Raw genomic sequence first — 23,209 nt, 5'->3', positions numbered from 1 at the left:
ATCCTCCCAAGGACTCTTCATTTCCCTCCCAAGGGCTCTTCATATCCCCCCAAGGACTCTTCATATCCCTCCCAAGGACTCTTCATATACCCCCAAGGACTCTTCATATCCCTCTCAAGGACTCTTAATATCCCTCCCAAGGACTCTTCATATCCCTCCCAAGGACTCTTCATATACCCCCAAGGACTCTTCATATCCCTCTCAAGGACTCTTAATATCCCTCCCAAGGACTCTACATATCCCGCCCAAGGATTCTTCATATCCCTCCCAAGGACTCTTCATATCCCTCCCAAGGACTCTTCATATCCTCCCAAGGACTCTTCATTTCCCTCCCAAGGGCTCTTCATATCCCCCCAAGGACTCTTCATATCCCTCCCAAGGACTCTTCATATCCCTCCCAAGGACTCTTCATATCCCTCTCAAGGACTCTTCATATCCCTCCCAAGGACTCTTCATATACCCCCAAGGACTCTTCATATCCCTCTCAAGGACTCTTAATATCCCTCCCAAGGACTCTTCATATCCCTCCCAAGGGCTCTTCATATCCCTCCTAAGGATTCTTCATATCCCTCCCAAGGACTCTTCATATCCGCCCAAGGACTCTTCATATCCCTCCCAAGGACTCTTCATATCCCTCCCAAGGACTCTTCATATACCCCCAAGGACTCTTCATATCCCTCTCAAGGACTCTTAATATCCCTCCCAAGGACTCTACATATCCCGCCCAAGGATTCTTCATATCCCTCCCAAGGACTCTTCATATCCCTCCCAAGGACTCTTCATATCCTCCCAAGGACTCTTCATTTCCCTCCCAAGGGCTCTTCATATCCCCCCAAGGACTCTTCATATCCCTCCCAAGGACTCTTCATATCCCTCCCAAGGACTCTTCATATCCCTCCCAAGGGCTCTTCCCCCAAGGACTCTTCATATCCCTCTCAAGGACTCTTCATATCCCTCCCAAGGGCTCTTCATATACCCCCAAGGACTCTTCATATCCCTCTCAAGGACTCTTCATATCCCTCTCAAGGACTCATCATATCCCTCCCAAGGACTCTTCATATCCCTCCCAAGGACTCTTCATATCCCTCCCAAGGACTCTTCATATCCTCCCAAGGGCTCTTCATATCCTCCCAAGGGCTCTTCATTTCCCTCCCAAGGGCTCTTCATATCCCCCCAAGGACTCTTCATATCCCTCTCAAGGACTCTTAATATCCCTCCCAAGGACTCTTCATATCCGCCCAAGGACTCTTCATATCCTTTCCTGGGACACTTAATATCCCTGCGAGCCCCCTAGAGCGCCATGCCGCCCGCAGAAGGTGAGTGCACACAATTAAAGCATGCATTTTAGTGCTGGTGCTGCCAATCACGGCGCCCACGTGTGATCCACATGCCACTCAATGTGACATGGCATGGCGGCACAGGTGCCAGTAGACAGAGAACGGGTGCACACTGAGACGGCCGCAAGGGCTGCATGCCAACAACGTGCATGTTTAAATACATTGCGATATGTGTAAAAAGCACCTCTCAGGCGTCCAAGACAGCAATCCCACACACTCTGCCCCCGTGTAGCCTGAAAAGGCATCCCTGCAAATAATGAGGCCCAATGACAAACCCCCCCCACCAGCACGGCAGCCTGGACTGTTGCAGATAAGAATCCCCTCACCCACAGCACACAACAGAGGAACTGAAGGAAGGCCAATTGCACAGAAAAGCCACTAACCGAACTACGAGCCCGCAGCATGCAGACCGCACCTGGAACAGCGTGCAATGTCCCCCGACTGCGCCTCGGAGCCGGGGGCGCCGCACAAAGGCAACGCCCTAAAAGAAAGCTCTCGAAGACACACCTCATGATCCTCGAAAGCTGTACCCCCCTCCACGCTACACACCAGCTGCTAAATACTGCAGCACAAAGCCACGGATGTCCACGAGGTACCAGCAATAATGCAGTAGTCTTGTGGCAAATTGCCCTTCTGCATCGAGGCCTGAAGGAGGCTGCCCCCAAGACAGAGCCCTGATTCATGGAATTATGTGCGCGTAAAATCGGAACATTGCCTGCCAATTGCGAGCAAAGCCCTGTGGAATCGACTGCGCGGGACTTGCGTGGACTTGGCGCTGGTCTAAAATGCCCAGGGCAGTTCCTAGCCAATGCAGTGCCCGGGGCGAAACATCAGAATGCACCCCCCCCCCACTAGGCGGACGTGTGACAAAACCCCTCCTCAATATGAATAAATCATTGCTACATAAATGAAGCTGGGCTCATTACATTATCATTCAAGTACTTTGCCGAAGAATTCTAATGTGGAAACACAGCTGTTGCTGCCCAAGTAAATGTTTTTTCTGTCACCTGGTCTTAGGGAAGGCTTTGCTTAAATGCAGTTTTAAGCTGTCTGTACTGGCGCACTGCAGTTGAACAGCCTGCCGGGGTCTGAGGGCCCACTGGTCTGGCTCTGTGTTGCAGGTGTTCTGTTCATACCACCTCACTTGTATTTTGTATTTCGCAAGAGGCAATACTAGACTAACCATATGAATTATTTTCTGATAAAAGGTTATCATTCCAAGAGGGACAGTCTGGTACACTCTTATTGTACTCTTTCAAAATACCTCTCTGAGAGTGGGAAAGGGGACAAATAGCACCAATGAGGATTCCTGTATGCTTTTCATAAAATTACAGAACATTTCAGCACTATAACAGCGATCAGAGATATCTACATTTGATAAACAAGTCTGTGATAAAAGGATTCTATGTGTGAATCTCTAAATTCATAACCAATGCATGGCTTGGTGCTCACAACACACAACCTAACATTAAGATGTTTGTAACCATGAACCATACATACTCATTCGGACAGTTTACGTTTTTGGATGAGAGTATAACATGGTTGCAATATCAGCCACTCAAATGGGGTACAAGGGCTCTTTTGCTTTTTGTTTCTGAGGGATTTTAGAGCAGGAAGGGCTGGGTCTCAGTGTGGGCATGCCCAACCCCAATACAGAAACATCTTTAGGGAATTATATCTACAGACAGGGCAGGACACCGCACAAGAGAGACCCAATAAACAATGCACAGAAAGGAGACACAGAACGGATTGTACCTCTTACAAGCTTTAGCCTGGCCACTAATAAGCTGATGAAGCATTTTAAACAAAACCCACTTCTGGTGCCTGGTAGGGCCCACAGTTCCTCGTCCACTACCTCCTCACCATTGCGCAGGCCTCAGGGGTTATTTCTGCAAAAACTAGCAGGCTCATGGTTTATCTAAGAGAGCTGGCATTAGCCTCTCTGATCAGTGCTGGCCTGCAGCTAGTGAAAACCATGGTGTGGCAGTGTAGAAAGGGCCTTGGCCTAGTGGATTTACAATTTGGGGCAACTTCTTTGATTGCTTTATGTGTTTAAGTGTGGGCACAATATGGCAGGCTCGTCGGAGCCACATACACAAAACATCCCAGTGTGCTCTTGTATGGACATTGGGCACATCGCACAAAAACAGGTATATTTGCTGTTACATAAGGGAGCACCACATAGACACCATTAACCAACAGGGTGGTGACTTGTGCAGAGCACAAATCATTGCTGCACACATATCCCTGGAATGATTTGCCATGGACTACTGTCTGCACGGTGAGACACAATGAACTCTACTTTCCTAATCAAGGTGCCAAGTCCGGCTTGTTCAGACAATTAAAAGTCCTTTGCTGCTGAGCAGATGCATTTAGTCCATGTCCCAAAGCAGCCACTAGAATACTTAAGCAAGAACATTAGAGTTAACCTTCCCAGGATGCGCCATATGTAACTAAAATGTATACATATTAAAAAAACGTTTTGGTGTGTCAAATAAAGAGACATAACAATAAACACAATAGTTTAAAACTTTTCTGTGTGGCACGTTAATTCTCTTGTAGGAATGCATGGGTTTGGTCAGCTAACTGATACTTGTCTGGCCTGGGGAATACAAATGCCCCATGTTCAGTTCTTACCATTAAATGTTAAGCAGATACTGTGTAAAAACAATGGCTTGTTAAGTGAGCCATCACTTATAAACTGCCCCACTTCAAAGGCTATCAGCACAAAGAATAAGGGGCCCACAGTATGTGACTCCAGAGCATCTCACACGCTGCGTTTGGAACATGCATTCCTTTGTTTCATATTCCTAACGCATTGTGTGTCATCCAAAAGTCTGCAGAGAGCAGCAGCCCCACATTGCAGAGCAGGCTGCTTCATCTGTTGTCCGGAAGCTTTCCCGTGGTCCCCTTACTGTGCCCACCTCCAGAGCTATTTAGCTCTGCGCCCCAGGTGGTCGCTCGCCCCGCCCGGGCCAAGGAACGTGTCTGAACACACCTCTGCTAGCAGTCCTTGTCTCATGTGAGCTTTGCAGGGTCTATGCACGAGGGGGCATGCAAAGGCCGCTCACGTGGGATCTTTGCGGGATCTATGCACGAGGGAGCACGCAAAGTCCTTCTTGCATGGGAACTTTGTGGGATCTATGCATGAGGGGGCACGCAAACTACTTCTCATGTGTGAACTTTGCAGGGTCTATGCGTGAGGGGGCACGCAAAGTCCTTCTCGCCTGGGAACTTTGCAGGGACTATGCACGAGGGGGCACGCAGAGTCCTTCTTGCGTGAGAACTTTGCAGGGTCTATGCGTGAGTGGGCACGCAAAGTCCTTCTCGCATGGGAACTTTGCAGTGTCTATGCATGAGGTGGCACGCAAAGTCCTTCTCGCGTGGGAACTTTGCCGGGTCTATGTACGAGGGGGCACGCAGAGTCCTTCTTGTGTATGAACTTTGCAGGGTCTATGCACGAGGGGGCACACAAATTCCTTCTCTCCTGGGAGCTTTGTGGGGCATATGCACAAAGGGGCATGCAAAGTCTTTCTCAGGTGAGAACTTTGCCGGGTTTATACATGAGGGGCACGCAAAGTCTTTCTCGCGTGGGAACTTTGCGGGGTCTATGCGCACTTTTCTATGTATCGGGCCCAGGGGCTACAACCAAAAGGCTATAGCTAGCCCCGAGTCCCGACCGTGCTAGCATTAGCGCAGTCCCGGATCCTTTACAGACCTAGCAACATCCCTGTGTACCAGAGAGAGGTAGTTGGTTCAAAGCGGGACAGATGGACAATCGAGCGAAGGCCCCGTTCTGCACTTTCTGCTTTCCGTCCAGCTTGTCGTCTGGTGAGCCCAGAAGATGGACAGCCTGGAATGTGTGACAGCCGCCACTCCCGGACTCCCCAATGTCGAAGCTCGAAAGAAAGATGATCTCAATGGTGCTTTCCTCTGCTGGTTTAGGTCCAGTACTAGGAATGTTACTTTCTCGCTGTAGGACATGGGTAGGAGAAGGGAAAATGGTAGCAGATCGCATGACTCAAGTTTCTTTTTTTCCAATGGGGATGCACAGAATTTTGGTTGGAGCTGAATAGCTTTTCTTCAGCAAGCATTGGGCTAAATACTCTCGGGCACCCCTAGAAATATGTCCTTCTAGTTTTACCTTCTGCCCCTCCTAGTGTCACTCTCTTTTTTTACTTTGTAATGTATTGTAAATACATTGTGACTCTTACATTAGCTTGTCAGCATGACAGGGACATTTTCCTAACTCTTTTGGGTTCTGGGGGTGACAGGTCATGGGATTATGCCTTATGGTTGTTTTCCATCAAGAGCTCATGTGTTGGACACAGAAAGTATTCTGGCACTGTACTGTTTGCCATCCCAAACACAACACAATGCAGGGATCACATGAAAGAGGCACAATAAGTAAGGAGAAATCTCACATCCACACCCGCGTCTCTGCGGCATCTAACTACTGGGCTGAACTCTTTAAAATCTGCAATAAACTGGCCAATCCTGCTACAGTCTCTACCTCTCCTGTTCCCTCCCAGGCCCTCTGCACGGCCCTGGCTTCTCATTTCATCTCTAAAACTCAGGACATCCTGTCCTCTCTCTCTTCCTCTCCCCCTTCTCCACCTACTGCCTGTTCTTCCTCTGGTCCTTCTCCGGCCACCTCTCCTCCCTCCTTCTCTGCCTTTCCCCTGTTCTCCCCAGACGAGGTTTCTAGACAAGTCCGATCTATGACCTGTTGCTCCAAAACCATCGAGGACCACATTGACACCCTGGCTCGTGCTCTGGCCGACTTCTGCAACCACTCCTTCACCACTGGAGTCTTCCTTCCCCCCCTGATGCACTCCCTTGTGCCCCCTCTTCTTAAGAAACACCCTGATGACCCTTCCTGCCCGGATGACTATCACCCAATCTCCATCACCCCTTTCCTGGGCAAACTCCCGGAAAAGCTGGCCATCTCCCAGTTCAATCTTCACACTGAATCTGTTGGTTGTCTTCATGACCATCAATCTGGTTTCAGAGCAGCCAGAAGCATGGAAACTTCTCTCCTGGACATCCGTGAAGACCTGCTCTCCAACCTTGATTCCAACACCCCCTGTGTCCTCATCTTACTTGATCTCTCTTCTGCCTTTGAAAGGGTCAACCATGCCATCCTGCTCAACCGCCTCTGTGATAACCTGGGTATCACCGATCATGCCCTGGCTTGGCTGACTTCTTTCCTCCCCGATCGACCCTCCCAGGTCCTACTTGGGTCCTTCCGCTCCTCTATCCCTATCTCTACCTTTGGTGTTCCACAGGGGTCTAACCTCTCTCTCTGGCTGTTCAACCAATAGCTGCCATTTCTTGCCCACCGCATTGACACTCTCTGTACCAACTTTCAGTGCTACGCGGATGACACTCAGCTAATTTTCAGGCTCCCTTCCGCCACCTCTTCTCCTTCTCTCATCGCTAACTGTCTATCTACTATGCAGGAGTGGTGTGCCGCCAATGTTCTTTGCCTCAATGACAGTAAGACTGAGATCCTCCTCATCGGCACACCCGCTCCCTCCCTTCCTGTCACTCTCTGGCCGGCCTCCCTGGCCCTATTCCTGCTCCCACATGTGAGGCTAAAAACCTCGGGATCATCTTCGACTCCACTCTCTCCTTCTCTCCTCACATGTCTGACATCTCTAAGAAGTCAAACTACCAGCTGCACCTCCTCAGAGGTATTCTTCCTTTCCTCTCCTTCGCCCAGAAGCTCACTGTCTCCAGAGCTCTGGTTCTCTCTAGACTGGACTACTGCAACAGCCTCTTCCTAATCTGCCTGCTTCTACTCTCCACACTCTGCAATTCATCCAGAACAGGACTGCGAGACTTGTCATTTGCCTCAAGCCCAGGGATAGTATCTCTCCAGGACTGAAATCTCTGCATTGGCTCCCAGTCGCAGTGAGTATTCAGTTCATAACCCCTCTGCATTGTCCACAAGGCCTTCTGGGGCCTCGGGCCTCAATAGCTTCAACTCTCTCTTCCTAAATATCTTCTTTGCTCCTCCGCCTCCAACTCCCTCAGGGTCAGTCGCTTCTTCAAGCAACAAGTTGGTGGGAGATCGTTTTCTTCAGATGGGGCCTCCCTCCATAACATCCTCCCTGCCTCTCTGAAACTTGAGGAGAACCATCTCCGGTTCTGGAAGCACCTCAAGACCTTCCTCTTTGCTTCTGCTTTCTCTCCTCCTCTGCCCTGCTGAACTCCTGGCTGAAACTGAAACTGCACTGGCTACCTTCTGTTCTCGGGTCCAGGTCCCCTCCCTGCCCTGCACCCCTTGCAACCCTTGCACTCCGGGGCTGTTTCTGTATCCCTACTGACACCTGATATCTGCACTTATCCTGCACCTGCCACCAGCTCGCCGCACTTCTTATTTATTGTTCTTATTGTTGTTTTTTTTTAATTTACAGTTTATCCTATGTACTGCACTTCCCCTCCTCCTTTCTCCTCACACTTTCCCCTCCCTCCCCCCCTTGCACTTGAGCGATCTCAGTGTCACCTGGCCTAGTAAATCTTTGTCTCTGTCTTCCCTCCCTTGCCTCGTCGCGCCTTGAAACACTTGTGTATAGGCGCGTGATAAAAGCCATATCATTTCATATCATATCATAAGGGTAGGATCTAATGATGTGGCAAACCATTCTACTACATGATAAAGGCCCTGAAATATGAAGACAATATTAGTACATTTTATGGGGGTAGCTCAACCCAGTGCAATAGCTCCCCTCTGGCCCCTCCTCTTGTTGGCGGTTGATGTACGTGGCTCCTGGAAGCCTCTAGCGCCCCCCCCCCGTGCAGGATATATCATGCACAGAAGCCCACTAGATTCATGGCTCTTAAGAGGGATGCTGGGCTTTATGTGTCTGCTTCTTGGACCCCTCAGGTTTCTGACAAGTCCCCCTATGTTCCCTACTGGCCTGCCCCCGCTCCCCATAAACCCCACGGCCAAGCCCCCTCCCACGCTCAATACAAACACCCGCACCAATGCACCTGCGTTGTAAGGGAATATTCACTGGAATGCACTGAAATGCAAGTTTCAACTTCTTCTTACACTTTTATTTTAAACTGAAAGCATTCGGAACGGATTCATTTTAAGATAAAAGTATAGCAATGATAACATGCAATAAAGAAAAGTAATGGAGCACCGTTCCCAACCGCTCCCGTCCACTTCGACCACTGGGGGCACCCGGTGGGAGACCCACTTGTCACTCAATATGTAGTCTGATAAAATCTATCTCATAAGGCAGCAAAACATTATTCTCACACTTGTTTTATTTCTCTTATGTTTCAGTCTGTTGATCCCAACTGTGGACCATCGACCTCTGGATAATAGTCAAAAAGGAATCTAACACAAACAACCTTCTATCTATTAGTACACTTGTCAGTTATACAATCAGAAAATCAATCGCCAATGTTTGAGAAGAAATAGGCATTTTACATTAGATAATGCCTAATATTTTGAGTTTTTTAGGGCTATATCTGCACGACATTGTGTGAAAAAACCTTTTATTCTCCAATGTGGTGCCAGCCACTAGAAAAGTCTGTCAATTTGAACTAATAACACACAATACATCAAAAGAACCTCTGCTACAAGGTTCTTTTCCAACGTCTAAAAACTCTACAGACAAGAATTTCTTAAGCGACTCGGTATACATCGCAGGTCAAATCGAATTAAATAAGTCTGTGACCAGTTGTTCTGTACACAAATCATAAAAACGCATGAGACCCGCTCCTGCTGTATCGAGGTCGACCGGTTTCATAACCCTGTTTTCTTCAGGTCATCTTCTTCAGGACTTTGTTTCTAACCAAGGGGTATCTACTCCCTATGTGGGTAAGCTGCTTGCTCCCATTCATCTGTGTTCTTGTTCCTAGTAGACAAATGACAAGAGAGAGGGCGAAATGAAGGGCTAGGGTTCCAATTAGCACCTTGCTTCTCCCATGCTTGTGTTTGCTGCCATGCAAGAAGACTTTTGGGGTGTGTTTCTAGGTGATATGACAAGGCTATATGTGGGAAACCATTTAGTTTATTTTTCAATTTCCGCCTGTAAGAACATAAAACAAAGGGAAAGGGGGTGAGAACCGTGCTCAGAGGTGCTCCAATTTCTCTGACCTTGTCCGGAACATGTGTGCTAGGGCATAAACCTTATACCCCGTGTGTAAGTGATCTGAGTGCCCCTCAGAAAACTAGCTTACCGCAATATTTGTAAGTGTGGCACGGTTGCACTGTGCCGCGGAGGAAGAGAAAAAAAGGAAGCTGTGGATTCCTACTGTAGGATTGACAAAACAGAGAATGGGAGGGTGAAAGCCTCTGTTATACCCATTTGTCATAGGAAACAATGTTTATACATGTGGACGCCTGTGTGACCTATGCGCTATGCAGATACTGGACCAATTTACCAGCTCCGAAAAGAGAGGAAGAGGGAGAGGCCACCAGCACTTCTTGCTACTGCTCTTATCGTGTGGCAATTGTCTTTCCTGTGGCTGATATGGTGCTATTGAGGCGGGACCTGCAGGCAAGCAGAAGGATGGAACTATATGAAAAAATATGAAAAAATGAAAAAATGTGTGCCCTTCAAATGTTGACTTTTGTGTAATTTTAAAAGTCTCTAAAATCAACCAAAGAGGCGATTAGAGAAAAACACCCGGCCGTTTGCGCGGGGAAATGGTTAATAACATGCCCCAAGGAAACTGGAAACTTTCCCTGGCAAAACAGGGGAGTACATTGGCTTTGAACCAAGGATGCTATTTCTAGAGATGAAGAAAAAGCACAAAGGGAGTCTACGAGCAGACTTTGCACAAGGACATACTTTCAAAAGATTAGGAGGAACACAAACATTCACTGATGCCAAATATTGAATGATTAAAAGAGCACAAAGTCAATATGGGATGGTGTGAGCAAACCTCTAAAGGCCAAAAGGAGAACTGCCCCCAGCTAAAGTTGAATCAAATACGGATAAAAGCACTGTTGATATGGAAATATTCATGGTCTTACAACACGTGATGAAGAGCTAGCAAACAAGGGCTGTTCATTAGGCCTGGAGCTAAGATAGGGCTGTGCCTACACTCCCTTAGATGTCCCAAGACTGTGCAGACTGGCAAGGTCAACCTTCAAACAGAAGACACTGGCATGAGACCTACCCAGGAGAGAGGGTGTCCTACTTGAGAAACAAAGGAAGAGCTGACGTATCTCCAACCACCTGGGCCTCGTTCCCATGTATGTGCTGCTAACAAGATGAATGTCCAAGGATGGATTTGGGTTGCCAACCAATTACAATAGCTTGCCATGCACTTTTTCATACAATGTTGATTTATTCTGTTGCCGCAAATTAACCATCTCCTCGTTCTTTCAGCTAGCCAATCATCAAATAGTGCAGTTGGGTCTCCTAGGAGACTAAGCACAGGGAGTTTCGGGCACCTCCCTCAGGGAGTTACGCACCCCAGACACTCTGGAGCCAGAGGCGCGATTCACTTGTGAATCACGCCAAAGGCAAAGCGAACAATGGGACCAAATGTGGTTTGGCGCACAAAGTTAATCTCAAGAAGGACCTTTCCACAAAGAAATGGTGAAAAAAGAAGACTGGGGCCATTTTGACAACCCTTACTGCAGATGCGAATGCAGCAAGCTGTAAATGCACACCATGGTAGTTAAAAGTAAGCCACTGCCACCAGCCATTTATCGAGGAAAGGGTAACAAAAATGTTACATGAGAAGCTAGACAAAGGGGATACTAGGTAACCCCTCCAGCACCCTATTGTAAGATAGTGTGTGCTGGGTCTAGAAAGTTACAAGTGCAAGTAAAGTCAATTTCACTTCACTGCTCTGGGAAACAGTAGTTTTACCAACAGAAGGTACATAAACCTTTGGGAAATCTAAGAGACTTCCCTGTGCCACTGCACTGAAGGTGCTGTGTGTCACAATGTAAAGATGATGCCTATGGAGTTTGTCAGACTCCACAGTCAAAAGAAACACAGTCTTCAAATCAAACCAAAACAACTGGGTGAGAGAGAAAAAAGGGTCCCGCTCTCTCCATTTTAAACAAATCACAAATCAAGTCCTCAAAATCCAGCAAAGTTGCTGGGGGTCTCTAAGGTGGAGGGAATTAGCACATTTCTGAGAATTCTCCCTAAAAGCGGCTTTGGGTCAGGATTTGTTGTCTCAGTGCTGGTCGCTGTTCTGAAGTACTGGTCGAGGCGTCTTAGATGGCTTTACTGACTGTGGCGTGACAACAGTCAGTGGTGCAGTCAGTTGCATCTCGAGGGGCTCAACTGACTCAAAAATGTCCTTTAAGGCAGACGCTGGATGATGCTTGTCGATGCACTCCTAGGATATTCACTGGGTGTGTGTCGTCCTTTAAGGTGGACAGCCCAAAGCGGAGGAGAGAGTTGCAGGCAGCTGCCTTGTCCTTGGGTTGGTTCAGACACTCTATGGCACTTCCCACCTAGGAAGCTTGCTGCAGAGCCTAGCAGGGCACGCTGTGTGCTTGCTGGGTACCAGTTCTGGAGCTGCTGGTGGGTCCTCTGGATTCACTATATCTGTATGTTCCTTGTGAGATGTTTATGGGAGGAATCTTGCTTCCCTCTTTGGAAATCCTGGCCTTCTTCACTGGCGGAAGCTGTAAGGCAGACTGTACCTTCAGCCAGGGTTCAAATGATTTCTTCTTGTTGCTCCTTGTGAAGTCTTCAGATGATCTGCCAAAATAGGGGCTCAACCCTCTTTTAAAGCCAAAGGGGCCCCAGTGATTGGTGTAGGCAAAGCGTACCTTAATGAAACAATCCTGGGTCCCTACCAATAATCTTCTGTTATGCATGAGGCCATAACCAGAGTGGTTTGTAACAGGAAAGGTAAAGGGGTGAAAACATGTACTACTAAGTCCCACACATCTTCCTGTCTGTTGTGGATCAAAGGGTCTCTCTAGGTAATTGAGCTCTCTGTGGTTCCTGATTAAAGGCAGGTCACCCTTTAAGTTGTGGCGAGAACAGACTTCCTGTCTCCATCAAATCACATACTCCTACCCTCTGAATGGGGTCTGCCTACTGTAAACACATGTACCAGACATGACATGACACTTCACTGCCCTTGATACTGAGGGGTGGAAGTTGACATTGGACATCACAGTTCCATGGAGCTTTTGATATTTAATTAGGCTGGCCATGGCCGGAGGAAGGTTTTGCGCTCCTCCTCTTGAGATGCCTTCCTGTACTCCTGGCTCTCACATTCCAACTAAATGGGACACAGGGGGGGGTGGCGCTGTTAGGACTGATTTTCTATACTCTGGCCTGGTGTACAGATGTATAGAAGGCCAACGTATTTTGTGACACCAACAACTCTGTGAAGCTGTAGCCAAACTAGTTTAGGTAGCAGTGACAAGCGGTCTTGGATAAGTTCTTCAGAGGGGCTAAGCTTGTAAGGGGTCCACAATGAGGTCACACAATGGGAGTCACAGATTACACTTAGACACGATGTATACAAATACAGTTATTTATTCATGGCCAAAACACTCTAGAGAAAAATGACTAATAGCAGGTAGACTTTTCACACAACACTATCAACCTAAATACATATATACATTCACTTTCTTGTAGGGCATAATACACATCAGAAACTCCTGCAAGGGAAAGGCTAGACAAGTATTATGCACTTATGGTCCACAGAGATTATCCCTAACTAAAATTGTCCAACCCTAAATTGCCTGGGGGCTTTTACCCAGTAGTTCAGGATACAGTTCCACAGAACATAGGATGCAGGAAAAAATGCAGGTAGGGTCTCTGGGATCCAGTGAAGGGTTCTTAGGGTTAGGTTTCAAGTTACACTAATGCCCAATAGTAGCCCCGACCATCAGATGTCTTGCACAAGTAAGCAATGGCAAAGGCAATATTCTTATAAATAAGATTTCTCATAAATCCATTGACTTATAATGGGATTATAGGGGTCGGTTAGAAACTATGTAACTTACCCCCGTACTCTGATTCTTCCCCAGACTTGGCAGAACAAAGGAAGAGTGTACGACATTGCTTTTCCCACTGACATTCGCAGTCCTCGATTCCCAGGGGTTGCAGGTTCCAGCTGATCTCCGGTTGGTATCTTTTACTATTGCAAGGACTACGATCAAAGAATGCAGAAAAACCCGATGTAGCACCCCTCTCAGGACTAGACTCAGGTCAGGTAAGCTATTTCGGCAGTGGTCACCATGCACGGTGATGCAAAGGGACTCAGCAGCCACAATCAGTCTTTTCCTCCTATCTTGGGTTGCCTTGATGCTAGGAAGCTGAACTGTCGCAGGAGATAGTCTAGTAGGGCCAGCTGGGGATCCCCCAAGTTTCAGGACGAAATTCTGTACGGTGACGCTGGCAGCACAGTAGCCCAAAACCTAAACTAGTCAGCCACAGGACGGTTCCAGGGCACTTCTGAAGGCGTCTATAGAGGAGGTCCCAAATATGGCCTGCACTCCAGCCACTCATTTTGAAGTACCAGGAACATTCACACCGAGTTATGTGACGTACGATGAGCAAATAAACCAGAAGAGAGCCGCACTAGGGCTCTGTCCAGTGCCAATCAGAAGAGCAATGCCTATTGAAATGCCAATAACCAGGCAACCTTGGACAGTAAGGTCCATTGAGACAACCATACCAGCAAATTACACGAAATGAAGATGGTTTAAACCCTGTCCCAGAAGAAACTCAAAAGGCCTTAATGGAAGATGAATGATGATGTCACAAGGGCCCGGACAGACGTACAGATGAAGAACGACAACCAAAAGATGACACACAAAGACGAAACATTATGGATAAGGATGTCACAGACACAGAAGAAGAGACGATGTTGAAATATAAAGAAACGCAACTGCAAAGCAGGATGAAAGTATTCAACCAGCTAACGCCTGTACATAAGCTTGTAACGCAAGAAGCTAAGAAAACAGTGCAAGGCTTGCTATGCTTATTAGAAGAATAGAGTGGCAAGCGCCAACTATATATATCTACCTCAACAAAGCACATTATATAAGTGCAGTCCACTTTATACAAAAGTAGAATTAACCCAGGTCACTAAAGGTCAAAACAGGTCAGGATTCTTATTCCAGCTAAAACAAGAAGAGAGGCGGCGGAATCGAAACTCAGCAAGGAGCAGGCCGTGCCTGGGAAATCAAGGTCAAAACAAGAGTGGGAGGTGGACAGTAACTTCCGAGAATCGAAACTTAGGAGCAGAGCAGCCTGCTCCGTGAAGGTCGAGATAAGAGGGCCCAGGCAGGTGGTGGCCGAAAGTAAGAATTAAATGCACAAATGGAAGGGAAATGAAGCAGATTCAAGGTGTGCTAACACGTGACCAGCCAAGCGCGAAGAGGTACCAAAGTCTGATGTCACACCAAGCAGGGGATACCATAACCTTTCCAGACAAGAAGCTACAGTTTCGAGGCCAACCTCAGCCAACTAATTGGCACATCCCCATTCGAGTACTGATTGATGGAAGGGAGGCTGGGTGAATCCTGGGGCATCCTGTATCTGGGTGTCCGTTCTGCATGTTGCTAATTAAAGTGGAGATTTATGCTTAGAGTTGTAGCCAGCCCAATCACATTGGGCCAAATAATCTAAGGTCCTACAGTTCGTAGAACCAATGGGACGTCATACTTTTAGTGACGTCTATATGAGTGATGTTAGAGGGAAGGGCGTAGACGCCCCCCGATAAGAGTTTACCAATCCTCACACTCCATTACTGTTACAGATATAGCACCTATACATAAGTTACCTTTTCCAACCAATTGAAATTGCATGACAAATTTCTGAGTGTTAGACGTCAATGATGACGAATTTTGACTATAACTATTGCTGTTTGAATGAAGATTGTTGGGAGCTGAAGCGAGACGGACCATCGCATCATTGCTGAGCTCCATGTTTCCCTGTTTCTTGTACTTGTCATTAAACAGACTCCCCTTTGCCAAACCATTCAGTTGTCCTTATTGATTGGTGTTGGAGTAGTAAACCTGCACCCCTATCCACCTCAAGGTGCAGCTATCGTGTCTTAAAGTATTTGAGAGCGAGCTCTGACTCTACGGGCCGGTCAAGGGTCAATAGCCCTCGTTTACACTTGGTAGCAGAGGATGGTTGGAAACCATTGATTATTGATACAACACTTATTGACCGTCGACACAAAGTAACTGTAGGTCTTCGGCAATATCACAAGTCCTTCGCCATTCGGCTGAGTAGACTGTGAAGCTTTCCGTGGACAATGGTAGTGTAATTGATCCAAAACTGCAGTGGGGCCTGAAGGGACCCGGTTTAAAAAACCATAACCCTTCCCATTCCTACGGGCAGCGGATCAGGCGAAAGTCTGAAGAAGGCCGTAACGGAGGCGGTGATCCTGAGGGTCCAGAGAGGAACGATGCGAACGGTGAGTGAAATAAAAAATGTAGTGCTTTGGCAAATTTCATAGGCGTTCGAACAAGTGAGGGAAAAGGTAACGGAGGGAGGTGGAAAAACAAAGTAGTCAGAAGTAGAGAAGACTGTATATATATATATTACATGGACGCGGTAGCGTCCATGTAGTTATGGTTAAGTTGGTGTTTCCATAGGAAGAGCATTTTTTGGGTGGCTTATAACTTCGCTCCCTGTGGACGAATCCTCAACAAACTTTGCAAAAAACGTATATGGCCCACTCTGAATTCTTTTGCAAAGTTTGGAGAGGTTTGGTCCAGGGGGGACAAAGTTATAGGGGGGTCCCAAAACATTTGTTTTTTCCCATAGACATAATGGGAAAAAACTTTACGCACGCCTACAACCCAAACCGCTGGACGGATTTACACCAAATTTGCGGCAGGAGCGGGGGCTTGGTCCTGAAAGCGTGCTTTTGCAAATTTGGTGTAAATCCATCCAGTAGTTTTTTTTTTAAATGACCAAAATGTAAGGCAAAAAAGTTAGTGATATCTCAGTTCGCTCCTCGGACGGACTTCCCGGTTCGCTCCGCGGACAGTGCCCTGATTGGAGAACGGCTTGCGTGATGTCCGCGGACATGCAATGCGTTCGCTGATTGGACAGCGTGGTGCGTGAAGCGTGTCAGATTTTCTGTGGCACCCGCCATCTTGCATTCGCCGACAACCGCGGACAGCGCAGTGAAACTTGGATTAAAAATTGTATTTAGTGGAGTGTGTTGGTGTGTAAGAGTGTTTGGGGAGGGTGGGGGAGTATGACATAGGCTCAATGTTCTGTTTTTTTATGTGCTAGACACTTTTGTTGTGTTCGATTTGTCTGCGGACAACACGGCTTTTCTGAAATTTTCTATATAAACTAAATGGTGGGGTGTTCTGAGGACGGAGTATGTGTCGTTTTGTTCGCAAGCAAGCTAAAATTGAGCTAAGAACATTCACGGTGTCCTTAAATGTTCGTACATAAACAAAATGGGGGTGTCCTGAGGACGCTGTCCGTATTGTACTCTGGCAAGTTGAATGTGTTCTAAGAATACTCGAGGTGTCCTCAAATGCTCTGATTACTTACCGGTAATCTTCATTACTCCTAGTCCTACTCTTCCTTGTCACAGTAGTGACGACCCTCCTCACCCTCCCTGCGGGGAAGGTCCCATGCTCCGGCTTGGTAATATGAAACTGAGTGATGTGGGGGAGGAGTTATAGGAATTTAAAGAAAAAGAAGAAGGTCCTGTGTCGGAGGCAGGGGCCTCATGAAGTAAGTACTGGGACGAGGAAGAGTGGAGGTAATGTTTGCAATTAAACAAAATGGGGGTGTTCTGAGAGCGCTGTTCGTATTGTTCGTTGTCAGGTTCAAAGTGTTCTAAGAACCCTCCTTATGTCCGTTGACATTACAATTTCCTATGGGCCTTACCCGACTTTTTGTCCACTAAACAAACGATAAATCAGGCTGCGTTGCGCCGACATTACGTGATAATCCTATTACTTGCCCCATCGACCTGGCTGACCTGCTTTTGCGACACTAAATCATATCTACCGCCCCTAAGCCTGACATTATCAAAGCATTCATATTCCCCGTCTCTCTCCGTGACGTTACAGGGTGCGTAGCCAAACGCGCCCAGTCGTCTCCAGTCCTACGCGACTTTACACAGAACCCGGAAAACAACACAGATCATCTCACAACACAGCGCGCCACAATTCGGAATATGAAACTGTGATTTAAAAGCAAACAGCAAGATTGTACATTTTGTAAAGTACTTTTATTTGGCATCAAATGTTTAGAGAATATTCAGCAATTTGCATTTGTCTTTGCTGTCGATCCGCAAAAGTTCATCTTGAGTCACGCGTTGTTCCTTTGCGGTACACAGGTTGTTGGTTTATGATAAAAGAAGCACTATGGTCGCACTGATAATCGGAAGGCTGTTCCAATAACGAGGCATTAGACCATCATAATGGTTGGTATGTTGCTTCTAGCCGCTAGTACCGCGTAAGGGCATATTGGTCCTTGACGATTGTCCCATAAAATGGTGAGGGTCATGAAGTTGTTTAGAAGTAGCTGCACCTGGCAGTTAAAAAATATGTCGGCCGGGTACTGAGAATCGTGGCATTGACAGTAGGGAAGGATGTACCTGTTTTAAAAACATAAATTAGTCTCACGAGCCGATCTTCATTAAAAATATTCATTTTATTTATTAGGGCGTGAAACTATTTGCTAGCGAGGATAGTGCAACGGAGTATGTTAACTTATTCCCACTAACCCACCCTCTCTCCTCTGCCTGTTTCAGAGCTGTCTGAGCGCCAGGGGACCACTTTGGCGGTGATAGTGCGCGGTACAAAACAATATGCCACATTGAACGAACAAGTACAAGAAACAAGAAACACAGTCTTCAAATCAAACCAAAACAACTGGGTGAGAGAGAAAAAAGGGTCCCTCTCTCTCCATTTTAAACAAATCACAAATCAAGTCCTCAAAATCCAGCAAAGTTGCTGGGCGTCTCTAAGGTGGAGGGAATTAGCACATTTCTGAGAATTCTCCCTAAAAGCGGCTTTGGGTCAGGATTTGTTGTCTCAGTGCTGGTCGCTGTTCTGAAGTACTGGTCGAGGCGTCTTAGATGGCTTTACTGACTGTGGCGTGACAACAGTCAGTGGTGCAGTCAGTTGCATCTCGAGGGGCTCAACTGACTCAAAAATGTCCTTTAAGGCAGACGCTGGATGATGCTTGTCGATGCACTCCTAGGATATTCACTGGGTGTGTGTCGTCCTTTAAGGTGGACAGCCCAAAGTGGAGGAGAGAGTTGCAGGCAGCTGCCTTGTCCTTGGGTTGGTTCAGACACTCTATGGCACTTCCCACCTAGGAAGCTTGCTGCAGAGCCTAGCAGGGCACGCTGTGTGCTTGCTGGGTACCAGTTCTGGAGCTGCTGGTGGGTCCTCTGGATTCACTATATCTGTATGTTCCTTGTGAGATGTTTATGGGAGGAATCTTGCTTCCCTCTTTGGAAATCCTGGCCTTCTTCACTGGCGGAAGCTGTAAGGCAGACTGTACCTTCAGCCAGGGTTCAAATGATTTCTTCTTGTTGCTCCTTGTGAAGTCTTCAGATGATCTGCCAAAATAGGGGCTCAACCCTCTTTTAAAGCCAAAGGGGCCCCAGTGATTGGTGTAGGCAAAGCGTACCTTAATGAAACAATCCTGGGTCCCTACCAATAATCTTCTGTTATGCATGAGGCCATAACCAGAGTGGTTTGTAACAGGAAAGGTAAAGGGGTGAAAACATGTACTACTAAGTCCCACACATCTTCCTGTCTGTTGTGGATCAAAGGGTCTCTCTAGGTAATTGAGCTCTCTGTGGTTCCTGATTAAAGGCAGGTCACCCTTTAAGTTGTGGCGAGAACAGACTTCCTGTCTCCATCAAATCACATACTCCTACCCTCTGAATGGGGTCTGCCTACTGTAAACACATGTACCAGACATGACATGACACTTCACTGCCCTTGATACTGAGGGGTGGAAGTTGACATTGGACATCACAGTTCCATGGAGCTTTTGATATTTAATTAGGCTGGCCATGGCCGGAGGAAGGTTTTGCGCTCCTCCTCTTGAGATGCCTTCCTGTACTCCTGGCTCTCACATTCCAACTAAATGGGACACAGGGGGGGGTGGCGCTGTTAGGACTGATTTTCTATACTCTGGCCTGGTGTACAGATGTATAGAAGGCCAACGTATTTTGTGACACCAACAACTCTGTGAAGCTGTAGCCAAACTAGTTTAGGTAGCAGTGACAAGCGGTCTTGGATAAGTTCTTCAGAGGGGCTAAGCTTGTAAGGGGTCCACAATGAGGTCACACAATGGGAGTCACAGATTACACTTAGACACGATGTATACACATACAGTTATTTATTCATGGCCAAAACACTCTAGAGAAAAATGACTAATAGCAGGTAGACTTTTCACACAACACTATCAACCTAAATACATATATACATTCACTTTCTTGTAGGGCATAATACACATCAGAAACTCCTGCAAGGGAAAGGCTAGACAAGTATTATGCACTTATGGTCCACAGAGATTATCCCTAACTAAAATTGTCCAACCCTAAATTGCCTGGGGGCTTTTACCCAGTAGTTCAGGATACAGTTCCACAGAACATAGGATGCAGGAAAAAATGCAGGTAGGGTCTCTGGGATCCAGTGAAGGGTTCTTAGGGTTAGGTTTCAAGTTACACTAATGCCCAATAGTAGCCCCGACCATCAGATGTCTTGCACAAGTAAGCAATGGCAAAGGCAATATTCTTATAAATAAGATTTCTCATAAATCCATTGACTTATAATGGGATTATTGGGGTCGGTTAGAAACTATGTAACTTACCCCCGTACTCTGATTCTTCCCCAGACTTGGCAGAACAAAGGAAGAGTGTACGACATTGCTTTTCCCACTGACATTCGCAGTCCTCGATTCCCAGGGGTTGCAGGTTCCAGCTGATCTCCGGTTGGTATCTTTTACTATTGCAAGGACTACGATCAAAGAATGCAGAAAAACCCGATGTAGCACCCCTCTCAGGACTAGACTCAGGTCAGGTAAGCTATTTCGGCAGTGGTCACCATGCACGGTGATGCAAAGGGACTCAGCAGCCACAATCAGTCTTTTCCTCCTATCTTGGGTTGCCTTGATGCTAGGAAGCTGAACTGTCGCAGGAGATAGTCTAGTAGGGCCAGCTGGGTATCCCCCAAGTTTCAGGACGAAATTCTGTACGGTGACGCTGGCAGCACAGTAGCCCAAAACCTAAACTAGTCAGCCACAGGACGGTTCCAGGGCTCTTCTGAAGGCGTCTATAGAGGAGGTCCCAAATATGGCCTGCACTCCAGCCACTCATTTTGAAGTACCAGGAACATTCACACCGAGTTATGTGACGTACGATGAGCAAATAAACCAGAAGAGAGCCGCACTAGGGCTCTGTCCAGTGCCAATCAGAAGAGCAATGCCTATTGAAATGCCAATAACCAGGCAACCTTGGACAGTAAGGTCCATTGAGACAACCATACCAGCAAATTACACGAAATGAAGATGGTTTAAACCCTGTCCCAGAAGAAACTCAAAAGGCCTTAATGGAAGATGAATGATGATGTCACAAGGGCCCGGACAGACGTACAGATGAAGAACGACAACCAAAAGATGACACACAAAGACGAAACATTATGGATAAGGATGTCACAGACACAGAAGAAGAGACGATGTTGAAATATAAAGAAACGCAACTGCAAAGCAGGATGAAAGTATTCAACCAGCTAACGCCTGTACATAAGCTTGTAACGCAAGAAGCTAAGAAAACAGTGCAAGGCTTGCTATGCTTATTAGAAGAATAGAGTGGCAAGCGCCAACTATATATATCTACCTCAACAAAGCACATTATATAAGTGCAGTCCACTTTATACAAAAGTAGAATTAACCCAGGTTACTAAAGGTCAAAACAGGTCAGGATTCTTATTCCAGCTAAAACAAGAAGAGAGGCGGCGGAATCGAAACTCAGCAAGGAGCAGGCCGTGCCTGGGAAATCAAGGTCAAAACAAGAGTGGGAGGTGGACAGTAACTTCCGAGAATCGAAACTTAGGAGCAGAGCAACCTGCTCCGTGAAGGTCGAGATAAGAGGGCCCAGGCAGGTGGTGGCCGAAAGTAAGAATTAAATGCACAAATGGAAGGGAAATGAAGCAGATTCAAGGTGTGCTAACACGTGACCAGCCAAGCGCGAAGAGGTACCAAAGTCTGATGTCACACCAAGCAGGGGATACCATAACCTTTCCAGACAAGAAGCTACAGTTTCGAGGCCAACCTCAGCCAACTAATTGGCACATCCCCATTCGAGTACTGATTGATGGAAGGGAGGCTGGGTGAATCCTGGGGCATCCTGTATCTGGGTGTCCGTTCTGCATGTTGCTAATTAAAGTGGAGATTTATGCTTAGAGTTGTAGCCAGCCCAATCACATTGGGCCAAATAATCTAAGGTCCTACAGTTAGTAGAACCAATGGGACGTCATACTTTTAGTGACGTCTATATGAGTGATGTTAGAGGGAAGGGCGTAGACGCCCCCCGATAAGAGTTTACCAATCCTCACACTCCATTACTGTTACAGATATAGCACCTATACATAAGTTACCTTTTCCAACCAATTGAAATTGCATGACAAATTTCTGAGTGTTAGACGTCAATGATGACGAATTTTGACTATAACTATTGCTGTTTGAATGAAGATTGTTGGGAGCTGAAGCGAGACGGACCATCGCATCATTGCTGAGCTCCATGTTTCCCTGTTTCTTGTACTTGTCATTAAACAGACTCCCCTTTGCCAAACCATTCAGTTGTCCTTATTGATTGGTGTTGGAGTAGTAAACCTGCACCCCTATCCACCTCAAGGTGCAGCTATCGTGTCTTAAAGTATTTGAGAGCGAGCTCTGACTCTACGGGCCGGTCAAGGGTCAATAGCCCTCGTTTACACTTGGTAGCAGAGGATGGTTGGAAACCATTGATTATTGATACAACACTTATTGACCGTCGACACAAAGTAACTGTAGGTCTTCGGCAATATCACAAGTCCTTCGCCATTCGGCTGAGTAGACTGTGAAGCTTTCCGTGGACAATGGTAGTGTAATTGATCCAAAACTGCAGTGGGGCCTGAAGGGACCCGGTTTAAAAAACCATAACCCTTCCCATTCCTACGGGCAGCGGATCAGGCGAAAGTCTGAAGAAGGCCGTAACGGAGGCGGTGATCCTGAGGGTCCAGAGAGGAACGATGCGAACGGTGAGTGAAATAAAAAATGTAGTGCTTTGGCAAATTTCATAGGCGTTCGAACAAGTGAGGGAAAAGGTAACGGAGGGAGGTGGAAAAACAAAGTAGTCAGAAGTAGAGAAGACTGTATATATATATATTACATGGACGCGGTAGCGTCCATGTAGTTATGGTTAAGTTGGTGTTTCCATAGGAAGAGCATTTTTTGGGTGGCTTATAACTTCGCTCCCTGTGGACGAATCCTCAACAAACTTTGCAAAAAACGTATATGGCCCACTCTGAATTCTTTTGCAAAGTTTGGAGAGGTTTGGTCCAGGGGGGACAAAGTTATAGGGGGGTCCCAAAACATTTGTTTTTTCCCATAGACATAATGGGAAAAAACTTTACGCACGCCTACAACCCAAACCGCTGGACGGATTTACACCAAATTTGCGGCAGGAGCGGGGGCTTGGTCCTGAAAGCGTGCTTTTGCAAATTTGGTGTAAATCCATCCAGTAGTTTTTTTTTTAAATGACCAAAATGTAAGGCAAAAAAGTTAGTGATATCTCAGTTCGCTCCTCGGACGGACTTCCCGGTTCGCTCCGCGGACAGTGCCCTGATTGGAGAACGGCTTGCGTGATGTCCGCGGACATGCAATGCGTTCGCTGATTGGACGGCGTGGTGCGTGAAGCGTGTC

This window comes from Ambystoma mexicanum, chromosome 1p (genome assembly GCF_040938575.1).
Source record: "Ambystoma mexicanum isolate Mex_15411 chromosome 1p, UKY_AmexF1_1, whole genome shotgun sequence".
NCBI classification, from domain to species: domain Eukaryota; kingdom Metazoa; phylum Chordata; class Amphibia; order Caudata; family Ambystomatidae; genus Ambystoma; species Ambystoma mexicanum.
The sequence above is the reverse complement of the archived record's forward strand: the minus strand, read 5'-3'. Positions refer to the sequence as shown.